At 40.2% G+C, this 15,841-nt stretch overlaps 1 non-coding gene across 1 annotated transcript; it reads left to right on the top strand.

The window, feature by feature from the left end:
* Positions 1-15,428: 15,428 nt before the first annotated feature.
* On the top strand, positions 15,429-15,500 carry TRNAY-GUA (transfer RNA tyrosine (anticodon GUA)). Its single transcript has one exon. It is a non-coding gene; the product is annotated as a tRNA-Tyr (tRNA).
* The last annotated feature ends 341 nt before the right edge of the window (positions 15,501-15,841 follow it).

Here is a 15,841-nt window from a genome sequence, read left to right as displayed (position 1 = left end):
ATGATGTACTCTGCATATAAGTTAAATAAGCAGAGTGACAATATACAGCCTTGACGTATTCCTTTTCCTATTTGGAACGAGTCTATTGTTCCATGTCCAGTTATGTTGCTTCTTGACCTGCATACAGATTTCTCAGGAAGTAGGTAAAGTGGTCTTGTATCCCCATCGCTTTAAGAATTTCCCAGTTTGTTGTAGTCAAAGGCTTTATCATATACCAACCACTAGAGGGCAGTATAAACCAACAAAAAGTCCCACCATCCAGCCTGCTGCAGAATAATCCTGAGACAACCTAAACAGGCTGTTTATCAGTCATTTCATTAGAATAACCAATTTAGGCAAAATAATTCAGCTAACATTGTTTAACAATCCAAAATGAAAATACTTTTACTAATTCCCATAAGAAATATGTATATTCTAAGCAGTTAGACAACCTTAGGCGTAAGTATTCAGAGTCTAGGGTCAGAGTGACCAGGTTTAAATCTGTCCTACACATACCCTTAATAGCAGTGTGACCTTGGGGACGTTTTTTCTACTTCTTTATTTCCTTATCAATAAAATAATAGTAATAGTGCCGTTAGAACAGTGCCTTCCTAGTGCACAGTGAGCATGCTCTGTTAGTGTTAGTTCTCATCAGAGGTTAAGCTCTCAGGCTCTAGAGTTACACTGCCTGGATTCAATTGCTAGATCTATCAAGTTAAATAAATAACTTGGCTAATTTCAAGCGAGATATTTTTCTTAGTCTCAGTGTCCTCGTCTGTAAAAAGGTGGTAATAACAGCACCCCTGAGATAAGTGCTTGAGGAGTAAATGCTTGCACACTTAGTATAGTGCCCGGCACGTAGTAAAATGTAATAAATGCTTATTTTAGTATTACTTTTAATATTCTTTTTATAATCACTTGCAGTATTATTATTAGACTTGTAATGAAAACTTTGGCAGTGGTCCTCACGCATGTTTGAGAAAGAGCAGCATGGAGCACATTTCCTGATTCTTGCTGAAGTCAGCCAGGTTCCAGACCTGTTCCAAAGCTTTGCCTCTACCAGAAAACCAAATGGAAACTCATACAGTTAAGTGGAGAATTTGATCTTTGTCAACAGACAGTGTATATAGTTGAGTGCCCCTTTAAAACCTACTTTCTTTTTGGAAGGAGATATTTTCCTTGGGTTGTTCAAAAACTTGGAGTTTCTGTACAAGGTGTCAGCCTTTGTGCATTTCTAGAGAGGCTTTTACAGATCAAAGTGGGCATCATTTTTAGTTTTTCCCTAAGGGGGTGTATGCTGGTGTTTACTGTCACTGAGCAAGGATGGCTTGGCATTGGCATCTTGGCATCTTTCTATCTGCATGGAGAAACTTGCCTTTTCAAAAATCATACTTCAAAATGGTATAAAACATCACCAGTCACTTTAGTATATCTGCCAGAAGAATTTGATGATGTTGGACTATTGCTTAGCATATAGACCTTTTAGTAGTCAAAAAAAATTGTTAATAATGGCAACAACAACAAATTGATTTCAGGAGTTTACCAATAGGATTTTAAGATTTATACTTTGTCAGGCTTCCCTGGTGGCTCAGTGGTAAGGAATCTGCCTGCCAATGAAGGAGACACAGGTTTGATCCCTGATCTGGGAAGACCCCACACACCACAGAGCAACAAAGCCTGTGTGCCACAACTGTTGAATTTGTGCTCTGGAGCCCAGGAGCCACAACTACTGAAGCCCCTGTGCCCTGCTCGTGCTCTGCAACAAAAGAAGCCACTGCAACGAGAAGACCACACATCGCAACTAGAGAGCAGCCCCCGATCCGCGCAACTAGAGAAAAGCCTGCGTTGCAACGAAGTCCCGGCACAGCCATAAATAAATAATTTTTTAAAAAGATTTTTAGTTTGTCAAAATGAACCAAAAAAGCAAAACTGCTTTGCCTAGTCTAAAAATCCTGAAGATGCCAGCCCATCTGGTCAATGTGGGGCAGTGAATTGGCTTCCCTGTCAGTTTTGCTCAGTCTCAACTCTGAACTTCCTGTTTCACTGATCACCATTGCTGTTCAAATTGTGATATCTCGGAAAGATGGAGAAAATGGCTGTCTTGGACTGTTCTAAGCGCTGGATCACTTCCAGAAGACAGCTTCCCCACGCGAGCCAAGGAATCTGTTTTCACCAAGTTAAAAGTTCAAAAGACTTGCCCCCAAAGTCAGAGCTTCTGTAGCCAGACAACTGGTGTTCCAGTGTGATCATGTCTGCCCTTTCAATGTAAAAACTAAAGCACTTTGTAAAACCTGAAAACAGTTTAAGACATTAAAAAGAGAGACGCCTCCCCTCCCCAAAAAAAGGAATTTTCATGCACTATAGAAACCATTCAGAGGCAAAACATCACGTCCTAGTGGATATAATAGGGTCTTGCATCCCCCTCTTATTTGAACACAACTCTCATTGACTTAAAAGTGACATTTCCAAATGGGCTGCAAGAATGATTTGTCCTCTAGACAAAGCAGGCTGCATTTGTTCTGGTAGAATGGCTTCTCTTCTTTGTCTCCAGATAATTTGATACAGCATTCATTCATTCAAGTGTGACTCTCATTTGAAAATTTTCTCAATGAGACCATTTAAAAAATATTTTTTAATCTGGAGCTTTCATGACTTAGTCTAAGGCTTCTTTCAGCCTTTTTAGCCTTGTCCCTTTTAGCTTAATAGTACTGGCAAACATTGATCTTCAGAAATAAAACTCTTCACAGTAAATCTCAACTTAAATCCGATCATTTTCCGCTAAGACTTTGTTTGGGCTATACAGGTGCAGTGTCTGTCCACAGTTTTAGAACTAGGGATTTTCTAATGGCTTCAGAATTTTTCTCCCAGATAAAACGAGAGGTTATCAGCCTTCAAACTTGGAAGGGAAGGGAAATCACTTAAATGACATCTAGTGTCTTCCACATGCCTGCGGTTATTTCAAGAGGAGTAACAAATCTTTGCAAGTTGAAAAATCGACAGCTGTGAGTGATATTGTTTTCTCTCCTGGGAAATGTGCCGCACCAGGGGCCAATCTCCCTTCTACCCACCTTCTTCAGTCTCCTGCACTTCCTGGCCCTTCAGGTCAGAATTCCCATAAATTTCAGGGTCTGCCATTTTCTCAGGGCAGAGGTGAGATGGGGAAGAGGAGACTACAAAATCACATCTTCATTAACTCAAACAAAACAGCCTTTCAGGGTTTACATTTTCAGCCTATGAATCTTCTTCGTGATGGTTCCCATGTCTCCTGAAATAAACAATGTAGAAAGAAAAATGTTATGGTCTCTATTTGCAGCATTTGGTTCTGAAAATAACTGCAGGAGAGGTGACCTAGTGAAACATGCCTGAGCAAATCTCTGTGGCAGCGCTTTCACAGCTGCCTCTCTCTAATCAACAACCAGTGTCCTAGGTGCTGCAATACCTGTGTGTGAACACGCAAGCCAAAATTAGAAGGTCTCCTTAATGCTAAAGGTGAGACGCCAGTTAAATTTAGAACCAACCAGAAGGCAGTCTGGTTAATGGTTGTGCTGTACATTCAACTTCTGCTTTAGCTTATGACTAGGGTTTGAATGAATAATCAGTATTTAAAGTCAGGGTGGCCCTTTAAAACATAAATAACAGAGACCATCAATGAGATTGTTAAATATCAAAGAGGTTACTACTACTTCCTAAATTTCCCCTTGAGTGAGAAGTGAGGGATCAAATTCAGAAACACTTCATTTGATAAAAACTAAATGCAGTCCTTCTTCTCACTAATCTCCTCCCAAGAGTTTGCTCTTCACCAGAGCAAATTAACTGAGGGTGAACGATGATCAAAAGAACAACTTATGAAGAGCCAACTCCATAAATCGCTGGTGAGACTGAAACACAGATCAGAAAAAAATCTTTCTTTAGTCTGAGATCAGAAGCAAAAGGCCCAGATATAAGCATGAGATAACTACTATAAATAAATGGAGAGAAAAGAGCAAGCAGGGTCCAGCCGCGATCACCAGAGGACTTGCTGGTGCCTGGCAGCTCCTCACAGCCCTCTTCCTGCACCTTGCCCGTCGGGTAGAGCCAGAATCACGAGGAGCTCCCAACTCGCAACCTCCACACACCCACCCATTCCTCCACACGCGCTACACACACACACATGCACCACCCCCCTATACAGTGCCCTCACACACACACACAAAACACACAACACCCCACATACATCCAATACCCGCTCCCACATGTAACACCCCCAGACACAGCATGCCCCAACAATGCTCCTATACACATACCACCACACACACACCATCTCATACACACACAAAAACACACCACCTTCCCATACACATACATCAGCCTCCAAACACACAATACCCCCCAAAACCTCCTCACACAGACACAAAAAATATATAGTATCTTATACAATATCTCACATACACACAGCACCTACACTCACACACACCATACAACACATACAAACACAAACTGCACACACACACACCATTGTCCCTATATACATACCACTCCCACGCACATATATCACCCACACACAACACCCACACACACACCACAAACATGCATACCATCCTCCCTACGCACACACCCCTACACACACACCACCACCTCCCCCCAACACAACACACCAGCATGCACACATGTATGCAAACACACACACCATCCTACACCCACACACCTCACACACTGATTTTCTTCTTTATGAGTGGGGTTTACACAAGCCCTTTGAGTTTAGCAGAAATGAACAGAGGGAATTTACATAGGAGTTAAGAAAGTCCATACTTTAAGAAACAGTCATCTGAAAATCACTTCTGGAATATATCCTACCGAGAGAACTGCACACATGTCAAAGGACTTGTGTACAAGGTTATTAATTGTAGTGTTCAATATACAGAAATCACTGGAAATAAGCTGCTCCTCATCCCCACAATAGAACCACGTGATTATAAAAAGAGTACCATCTGAGAATGCTCTTCAGGATATATTAGTGCTGAACAGTGTATATATATTATTTCTAGTGCAAGAATGGAGAGGACATAGGATATGTATTTATATTTACTGAAACTCTGGAAGGAAGCAAGTTAATGAAAGCATTCTCTAACAGGTTAATGGAGACAAAGATGGGTACATTCTGATGAATGAATTTTTTCAACTTTTTTAAAAATAGATTTTTTTTTGATGTGTACCATTTTTTAAGTCTTTATTGAATCTGTTACAATGTTGCTTCTATTGTTTATGTTCTGATGTTTTGGCAGCAAGACATGTGGGATCTTAGCTTCTTGACCAGAGATTGAGCCCATATTCCCTGCATTGGAAGGCAGAGTCTCAACCACTGGACTGCCAGGGAAGTCCCAGTGAATGACTTTTTAAGTCACTTTTGGTTTTTCAACCATGTGAATGTATTATCTATTCAGAATATTTTATTTAAAACAATGACACTACAACTCAATAAATAAAACAAGCCAATTTTTTTTTTAATGGGCAACAAATTTGGATACTTCACCAAAGAAAAGAGATGGATAGTAACTAAGAACCAAAAAAGGATGCTCAGCTTCATTAGTCATTAGAGAAATGCAAATTAAAGCCAGAATGACTCAAATAAAGACCCCAAGAATACCAAGTGCTAAGAGGGATGTGGAGCAACTGGAATTCACATACTGCTTGTGAGAACACAAAATGAAACAGTCACTTTGGAAAACAGAGCATCAGTTTCTTAAATGTTTAATATCAGTTCAGTTGGACACTCAGTCGTGTCCAACTCTTTGTGACCCCATGGACTGCAGCACGCCAGGCTTCCCTGTCCATCACCAACTCCCGAAGCCTACTCAAATTCATGTCCATCGCATTGGTGATGCCATCCAACCATCTCATCCTCTGTCAACCCCTTCTCCTCCCGCCTTCAATCTTTCCCAGCATCAGGGTCTTTTCCAATGAGTCGGTTCTTCTCATCAGGTGGCCGAAGTATTGGAGTTTCAACTTCAGGATCAGTCTTTCCAGTGTTTAATATACATTTACCATATTATCCAGGCTTTCCAGGTGGCTCAGTGGTAAAGAATCCGCCTGCCAAGCAGGAGATGCAGGTTCAATCCTTGGGTTAGGAAGATCCCCTGGAGAAGGAAATGGCAACTCACTCCAATATCTTGCCTATTCATCTTTGACAAGAGCAAAGACTATCAGATAGTTCTATTCCTAATTCTACCATGAATTACCTGCAGAGTCTCTAAGTGCATGTTAAGGACTGGAATAATAATATAGAAACTGGAGAACGTGAGACCAAGAATCCTTTTGTTGTTTATCCTAGAAATTAAAAAATAAAGAATTGATCCAGTCAAGGTCTTCTCAAGCAGGAAGGGCTAATTTGAAAGAAAATGCTTCCCACTGTAGAAGGGCAACAGCAGAAAGTTGAAATTCTGTTACTTGTATTTTTTGGTCAACATAAAATGGCCTAACAAGGAAAGGAGGGGAAAATGGAAATGTATCCTATCTATTAATTAATACATAATCATTATAATTTATTCATATTGGTTTTTTTAATCTATAAAGTTCATTTCCCATGCACATGTATTTTCTGTTGACTGATTGCAGGCTGACAAGTGACTGCCCATTGGCCTAGCTTAGGCATTCCTGGCTGTACCATTAACATGTTGAATCCAGTTTGGATCTAACAGTTTAAAGCAGGGCACTTGCCTTTGTTCGCCTCACCTCAGTTTACAGTCATTTGCTCAAAGCAGCTAAACCAAATCCTAGAATGTCATGTGAAGTTCAACAGAATATCCTTTAGGTTTGTGCCAGTAAAATCCCTTTATGATGAAGGTGAAAACAATAAAGAATTGCAATAGAGGCCAAAACTGCTAGGTAAAACCTCTCATTTTATCTTACATATATGCATACACACATACACATGCGCAAATATATTCTGATTATAAAAATAATGCAAAAGGCTGTAAAACATTTTAGAAAATCCTCCCCAATTCCACTTCCCAGCTATCCAATGTTAGTTTTTCACTAAATATTCCTCTAGACTGTTTTCTATAGAACTACATGTTTATTTTAAGAGCATTGCTTATACAAAGATAATTTAAAGAAATTCAAGCCACGATACACAGATTGGATATTAATACTTCACCCTAATTAGAAAAAGGAAATTATGTGAGAGGATATATATAAATATCTCAAAAGAATATGTCTGAATAATTCATTAACTTTTAAAGTATTAATCTAGGGCTGTTCCCTTTGATGATTATTAAGAGAATGTAATAGAAACTGTATGTAAAAAGAGTAAAATAAAATTACAGAATCGTCTGATTCTACATAAAAATTCTTAGCAGCAGTATTTCACAAAGAGTTAGTATGTTTAATTTATGATAGTGACAGTTAAGAACATGCTACCCCCCAAATATGGCACCTTAGCACACTGAATATTTTAAGCTGAAGGAATTTGAGAAATGGCAGGTGTGGGAAGGACTCTCTGATCTGCCCTTCTCCCTGGAAGAAGGTCAAAAGACCCTCCTGTGAGAAGTGATTTCCCTCTCTCCAGAGAAAAGGGGGGACACTGAAAGGAATCTGAACAAACAGGCCTCCTTGCTAGGTTGCCCTCGGTTTCGCACTCTCCGCTCTTGCCCTTTTGTCCCATCACGTTTCTCTGTGACTTTGCACTCTTCATCAAAGCTAGTATAAAAACACTCAGGTTTAACTGTTTTCTGGGGGTCTTCATTCCCTTGTGAAGACTCCTGTGTCACATAAAACTTATACTGAATACATTTGAATGCTTTTCTCTTGTTAATCTCTTTTGTTACAGAGCCCCAACAGAGAACTTAGAAGAGTAGGAGGAAAAAAAAAATTTTCTTCATCCCATACAATAAAAAATATTTTACTGATAGGAATACTTAATATAATATAATAAAGTACATGCCCTAATGCATTTAGCCATTTGAATTAGGTATTTGAATTAAGGGAAAACAGTGATTAATAACTAGAGGTAATTAACATCAAGATATCTTAACTGTCTCAGTTCAGTTCAGTTCAATTGCTCAGTTGTGTCCGACTCTTTGCCACCCCATGGACTGTAGCACACCAGACCTCCCTGCCCATCACCAGCTCCCGGAGTTTACTCAAACTCATGTCCATTGAGTCAGTGATGCCATCCAACCATCTCATCCTCTGTTGTCCCCTTCTCCTCCTGCCCTCAATCTTTCCCAGCATCAGCATCTATTCCAATGAGTCAGTTCTTTGCATCAGGTGGCCAAACTATTAGAGTTTCAGCTTCAACATCAGTCCTTCCAATGAATATTCAGGACTGATTGTCCTTAGGATGGACTGGTTGAATCTCGTTGGAGTCCAAGGGACTCGCAAGAGTCTTCTTCAACACCACAGTTCAAAAGCATCAATTCTTTGGTGCTCAGCTTTCTTTATAGTCCAACTCTCACATCCATACATGACCACTGGAAAAACCATAGCCTTGACTAGATGGACCTTTGTTGGCAAAGTAATGTCTCTGCTTTTTAATATGCTGTCTAGGTTGGTCATAACTTAACTGTCTAGACCCAGCCTATTCCAGAAAGATTAAGAAAACCTTTAAGATCAGTGTTTTATATTACCATATATACAATTCATTTGGGTCATAAAAATATGTTTGGCAATCAAAAATATACCCAGTCAAGGTTTGAAAGGTCAAATACTTACAACATTTAAAGTAATAAACAAACAAACAACAAAACAATACTCAGCCCCAGAAGTAGATTCCTTGAAGGCAGAGGCAACGTCTAATCCAATTAGCAGTTTCTCTTCTTATATTTAACTCCATAGTTTTCCTAATAACTTCATGCAAGTTTAGACATTATCTACTCATTTCCTACTATGGAAGAATTTTTCTTGCAGAATTTTGGAGACACTGCTGCAATAGCTTGTAACTACTAGTGTTGTTGAGAGTCTAATGCTATTCTAGTTCCTTGTGGCTTTTCTTTTTCTTTCTTGAAACTTTTAGATTCTTACTATCGCTAATGATGGAGGGTTTTTCAATGACGTGCCTTGATATGGCACTTTCATTTTCATTTCTCATTCTCATTTGGACCTGTCATATTTTTATTCTGGAATAGGCTCCTGTATCATGTCTAGGATGGTTAACTTTATGTGTCAGCTTGACAGGGCCACAGGGTGCCCAAATAGCTGGGTAAACATTATTCTTGGTGTGCCTGAGTGTTTCTAGATGAGATTAACGTTTGAATCAGTGAGTAAAGCAATTGTCCTCCAGTGCGGGGAGGCCTCTTTCAATTCACTGAAACCCTGAATAGGAAAAAAAAAAAAAAAGGCTGAGTAAGAGAGAATTCATTTTCTGCTAGTCTTCCATATGGGAAATCAGTCTTCTCCTGCCTTTGGACTCAGGCTTGAACTGCAAATACACCATTGACTTTCCTGGGTCTCCAGCTTACTGATTGCAGATCTGGGTACGTGCTGACCTCCATAATCAATAAGTAAACTGATTCCTTATAATAAATACATTGAATTTATATAAATAGATACATATACACCATTGATTCTGTTTCTCTGGAGAATCCAGACTGATACAATAGCTGACAATTTCTGCTGCTTTTGTTTTATTTCTGAAATCCCTATTAATCAGATACTGAATCTCTTAAACTGCTCTAGTTTTCTTTCTTTTTCTAGTTTTTTTTTGTTGTTGTTGTTGCTGCTGCTGTTCTGCTTTTCAGGGATTCTTCAACTTTGTCTTTTAACCCTCTATTGAATTTTTTACTTAAGTCAACATATTTTTAATTTCAAAAGCTTTTCTTGTTCTTTATATATTCCATTGTCTTATCATCCTGTTTTCATTTCAAGGATGTGGTATCATCACTTGTCTTTCAGAGGATGTTAGTCATTTGGAGTTTCCTTCTGTTCTCTGCACTGTCTTTATTCTTCTGAGCTCCTTTTCTCTTCTCATTTTGTCCCCATTTTTTCATGTCTCAGGCTTTCCTCACAAAGTCTGCCAGTTCATATTAAACACGAGGTGCTAAAAGGCTGATTGAAAGCTCTAGGAACATGAATGGGGCTTGCTGAATGGTGAGTTTCACTGTAGGGTAATCAAGTGGAACTTGGACATTTTACTGGACAACCCTAAATGTCAATAGGTCTTTTTTCTTGGACCTTCTCCAAGGAAAAATTATCTAGTCTACTGACTGAGGGGTATACATTTCCTTGCCAGCATTCTGGGGACTGAGGTGGGGAGAAGGCATGGGCTTCACTGTGCCGTGTGTAATCTTTCTCTCAACCCCACTATTTTCTGTCTGGTGCCTCATCCCCTTCAGTTGTGCCTGTCATCATCCCTGAGGCCAGAGTCTCTTTGGCATCATCTCCTCATGGATCAAGCCTCCCATTTCCTGATGAGGTGGAGGGTGGGGGGTGCTATAATCTGTGGACATCAGGGCTGGGATAGAAGTTCAAGGGGTCTACTTGCTCCTTGTGCAAACTCTCAACTAATTTTCCTATGTTCATCTCACATCTTGCCCCTCCTGAAAGTACATGGTGTCTCTAATTTCTGAGTCTCTTGGGTATTCTGGGCCATGAATCAGTTTGCTTCTCACTGGTGACTACTTCTGCAGAAACATAAGCTTCAGTTTTCACCATCCTGATAATTCAGTTACTGCTTATCCTCCACTTTAACCTTCCAAAATTCTGCTGATATCGCTAATCCTCTTCATGCTCTCTCTGGTCTATTGGCCCTGTATTACCTCTTAATGTCTTTACTGTCATTTGGGTGAGATTTTAGGAAAAAGCATTGCTGTTGTTGTTGTTTAGTTGCTGCTGCTGCTGCTAAGTCGCTTCAGTTGTGTCCGACTCTATGCGACCCCATAGACGGCAGCCCACCAGGCTCCCCTGTCCCTGGGATTCTCCAGGCAAGAACACTGGAGTGGGTTGCCATTGCCTTCTCCAATGCGTCATGTCAAATTCTTGCAACCCCACGGATTGTAGCCTGCCAGGCTCTTCTGTCCATGGGATTTCCCAGGCAAGAATACTGGAATGAGTTGCCATTTCCTTTTCCAGGGCATCTTCCTGACCCAGGGATTGAACCCACATCTCCTGCATTGACAGGTGGATTCAGCCACCAGGGGAGCCCCAGGAAAAAAGCATAGATGAACTCAAAACACATGTTGCAATAGATCTTTTGCATTAAATATAGAGAACAAAACCCCAAAACACCATTCTTCCAAGCCCTCCTTTCTCCCAAGGCAGTATCTGTCTGTGGTCTGGCATACACACCCTCCCCAGGTTAATTCTTGATGATTATACATACACAAACTATTTGATTGTTCTGTATTTTTTTGTTCTAGCCTTGGTTTCATCACTTAATAAAATGTCTTGGAGCTATTTCCATATTAGTACCTATAGTCCTAACTCATTCTTTCTAATAACTATATAATATTCAATAGTGTAAATTTATCATAATTTATTTAAATACTCTTTTAAACTTTATACACATAGACATATATATATATATACATACACATTTATCTTCTTGAAAGGTAAGTAAATTAAGTGACTAGAATTGCATAAACATCAAATAATCATATTTGACATTTGATATGTAAAGGAGAAATCAAAAGGACCATGTTATATACATAGAAATCTTCACTGTTGAGTTATGTCTAATAGTGGATGAATAGAACCATCTCCAGTGCCTCCAGAATCTGAGATATTAGGATTCAACACCATTTAAAGATGCACCAGAATGAAGCTCAAGCATCCTTGAAGCTATGCACTGACATAAAGCTATGTTCTATAACTCTGTGGTTCAGTTTGCAGTTTATCTTTTTACAAAGCATGAGATGTATTCTCCTCTAATCAGAACCACTTTGTGTCAGAGTCCTGACAGGAAACAGATGGCACTTTCAAGTAGGGGAACTGAGGTGAATTTAATGAAGGGACCATTTTCAGTGGTGTGAGGGTTAAGGGAAACCAAAAAGGCGAGGTATTAAGGGCTTGCAACATAGAGAGCGATGACCACCTTTAAGCCCTAAGATCAGAAAAGAGAACAGTCACTGGCCCCAGAGAGCAACTCTAGCTGTAAGCCAGGGCACCTGTGGGAGCCATGCCTTGGCAGAATGACACAGCCAAGCTTCTGCAACCACAAAGGGAAAACACCTGACCTCACTCTTCATGGGTTTCTGTTTGCTGAAGCTGGCACCCTAGGTGAGGAGAAGAATAGAGAGTCAGTCTGGAGAGGCAAAGGGAAACTAGTTCTCCTATATGAAAGAGGTACCTCCGTGTCCTACTTTTCTCATTATTAGTCACGTTTGCGGACCTCAGGGCAAAGCCTTTCACCAAGAACCACAGATGATATATTTATCCAATCATAGGGCACCCACGCTCATGAGCGCATGCTCGTTTGCATTCGACTCTTTGTGACACCATGGACTGTAGCACACCAGGCTCCACTGTCCATGGAATTTTCCAGGCAAGGATACTGGAGTGGGGTGCCATTTCCTACTCCAGGGGATCTTCTCAGCCCAGGGATGGAAACAGAGTCTCCTGTGACTCTTGCACTAGAAGGCAGATTCTTCATCACTGAGCCACGAGGGAAGCCCTTAGCCAATCATGAGTGAGCCTGTGCTCGGTCGCTAAGTCACGTCTGACCCTTTGTGACCCCATAGTAATGAATTAATTGACATCTCTGAAAATCGCCCACACCTCTGGTTTTCATTCCAATTATATAGAAAAGAGACTACGTATAAGAAGAGTCAATAGTAAACCATCCTCTACCTTCCCCCTCCCATCAGTATTTAGTTTCCTTATTATTCCAGGCTCGGGCTCTGCAGATAACATATACCATCAGTACTGAATGGGATGTCTCTGTCCAGGCTCTAGGAGAAAAATTCCATCACGGCTGAAGGCTAAGCCCACCAGAGAGTGCAAGAGGGGAGTAAAGGATGGGGGCCATCCTTATGTTTGTAATAAATATTAATCCGTGACAGAAACAACATACAAGAATATGGACGGGGTCCATAAGGAAGCAGAGTCTTACACAAATCAATATAGTTAAATAGTATTCTGGCAATTCCAAAGCAGCAATCTTCTTTAAGAATAAAGTTTGTTTTCATTTATAAGCAATAGAAAAAAAAATGGAGATGGGAATATCTGCAGATAGTCTTACCCTAAAAGAGTAAATCTGTGATGACGGTTACACAAAACTGGGCTTCCCTGATAGCTCAGTTGGTAAAGAATCCGTCTGCAATGCAGGGGACCCCAATTCGATTCCTGGGTCGGGAAGATTCTCTGGAGAAGGGATAGGCTACCCGCTCCAGTATTCTGGCCTAGAGAATTCCATGGACTGTATGGTCCGTGGGGTCACAAAGAGTTGGACACAACTGAGTGACTTTCACTTTCACTTTACACAAAACCACACACAGATAAAATTGTATAGAACTGTACAGGTACCCACCAATGAGTGAACGTTAAATGATGAACATGGAATGAGGGCTGTGGAGTGTATCAAGCTCAGTCTCCTGGTTTGATGTTGCACTGTAGGTATGTAAGATGTCAGCCTTTGGGGTGACTGGCTGGAGTGTACCAGGACCTCTCTGTACTATTTTTGCAACTGTGAATCTGTAATTAACCACAACCCTCCCCCAATCTTTTAAAGGTTACAAACTGTGTGATTCCATTTATTTGACATTCTTGAAAAGACAAAAGCATAGCAACAGACAACAAATCATTGGTTGCCAGGGGCAGAAGAAGGATGTGACTACAAAGGAGTCGCTCAAGGAGATTTGGGGGGAGAAGGGAGGGACAATTCTGTATCCTGATTGTTATTGTGGTTAGGAGAATCTATACATGTGTTAAAACTCTTAGAACTGTATACCATGAAAATGTCAATTTTACTGTATATTAATTATTTTAAAAAATTTGTCATTATCTTACATATTTAAAAAAAATACTGCTGAAAGCTTTGGATCAGACTTTCATTTGAATTTTGCAATAGGGAATTCCTTGGCGGTCCAGTGGTTGGCACTCTGCGCTCTCACTGCCAAGGACCTGAAACAGGAATTCAGATCCCTCAAGCCACTGGGTGAGACAAAAAAAAAAAAAAATTGGGCAATTGGGCAAGTTAAGTTCCAGTTATCCAATCTATAAAATAGTACTGATAATATCCATCTAATGATGATGTATGCAAAACTTAGCACATTGCATAGCACTGAGTAAATAGCATCACTTGTTTTAATCTTTTTTTTTTAATTTTGGAAATACAATCTGTAAGGAAATTTAGAATAAGAAAAAGAGCTTAATGGATATTTCTAATGGAAACTGAATTGTCTAGAACACACCCTTTGCTTTATCATTTCTAACCTTTTGCTGACTTTGAGCTATTTCATAACTCTGAATTTGTAGATATTTGATAGTAATACAAAATAATTTTTATAGTGTCATACAAATAAATTCCTTGGTGGAACTGTGGTGTGGTGGTTTAAACTGACTTTCCCCACATTGCTGAACCACCCTGCCCCGCCACCCTACCCATTTTTCCTAGTGAAAAATTCCCATTTTGCGTCCTTTTTGTAAATTAACTTCAACATTCCTTTATTCCATATGAAATGGTGGTTCTTTTGATTTCTTCTTTTAACCAGTTATAATGTATTTCCAGTTTCATCACTGAATAATGAGTTAAGTAAAATCTTTAACATATGCTTATTTTATATCTGCATGAGAGGCATGATTTTACCTCTTGGAGGGAAATCTACCCTTTAACAATTTTATAGCTGGAAAATGCTCAGCGGCAATGGGAAATTGTAACAAAAATCACTAAACACAGCATTTTAGATACTAAGTTGTTTTGGCTGTTTTGAATTATCTGAAATTTTAGTGTCTTTTAAATCAATAGTCCTGATGATCATATAAAGTTTTTGTTACTCTTGTTAATAGTGCTTTGAACAGACTAGGTCCTTAATTAATATTTGCTAAATGCATCAATCAAATTATTATTTTATCTGAGATTGCACAATTGGATGGAAAAACAGACTTAATTTTTGTCCTCACAGGTTGAGGCAAAAGTCCACAGGACTCATTATTACTTATTTATAGTTGTTTCAAATTATATGGCTAGAGGGGCTAGATTATACCAGATAGCTCCCAAACCTTAGTGGCTTAGCATAAGGAAAGTTGATTTTTCCCTAATCATTGCAATGAGGGGGGCTTTTAATGATTGTGACTCAAGGACTTAGGTTCTGGAGACTCTGCTGCGTGCTGTGCTGAGTTGCTTCAGTTGTATCCACCTCTGCAACGCTATGGGCCGCAGTCTGCCAGGCTTCTCTGTCCAAGGGATTCTCCAGGCAAGAATACTGGAGTGGGTTACCCTGCCCTCCTCCAGGGGATCTTCCTGACCCAGGCATTGGCAGGCAGGTTCTTTGCCACTAGCACCACCTGGGAAGCAGTGGAGATTCTATTTAACACTTACTTCCCTGGTGGCTCAGACGGTAAAGCATCTGCCTGTAATGCAGGTGACCCAGGTTTGATCCCTGGGTTGGGAAGATCCCCTGGAGAAGGAAATGGCAACCCACTCCAGTATTCTTGCCTGGAGAATTCCGTGGATTGAGGAGCCTGGTAGGCTACAGTCCATGGGGTCACAAAAATTCGGACACGACTGAGCGACTTCGCTTTGCTTTGCTTTTTGCTCTATAAGCACTGCAGCAGCAGGATGGGAATCTGAGACATACACCTGGGCTTTTAAAGTTTTCCCTGGGAAATGATGGGGCTTCCCTCATAGGTCAGTTGGTAAAGAATCCACAGTGCAGGAGACCCTAGTTCAATTCCTGGGTCAGTAAGATCTGCTGGAGAAGGGATAAGCTAGCCATTCCAGTACTCTTGGGCT

The sequence above is a fragment of the Bubalus kerabau genome, chromosome 3 (assembly GCF_029407905.1).
Source record: "Bubalus kerabau isolate K-KA32 ecotype Philippines breed swamp buffalo chromosome 3, PCC_UOA_SB_1v2, whole genome shotgun sequence".
Classification (NCBI taxonomy): Eukaryota; Metazoa; Chordata; class Mammalia; order Artiodactyla; family Bovidae; genus Bubalus; species Bubalus kerabau.
Note: the sequence above shows the minus strand (reverse complement) of the source record. Positions and strands in the feature narration are given on the sequence as shown.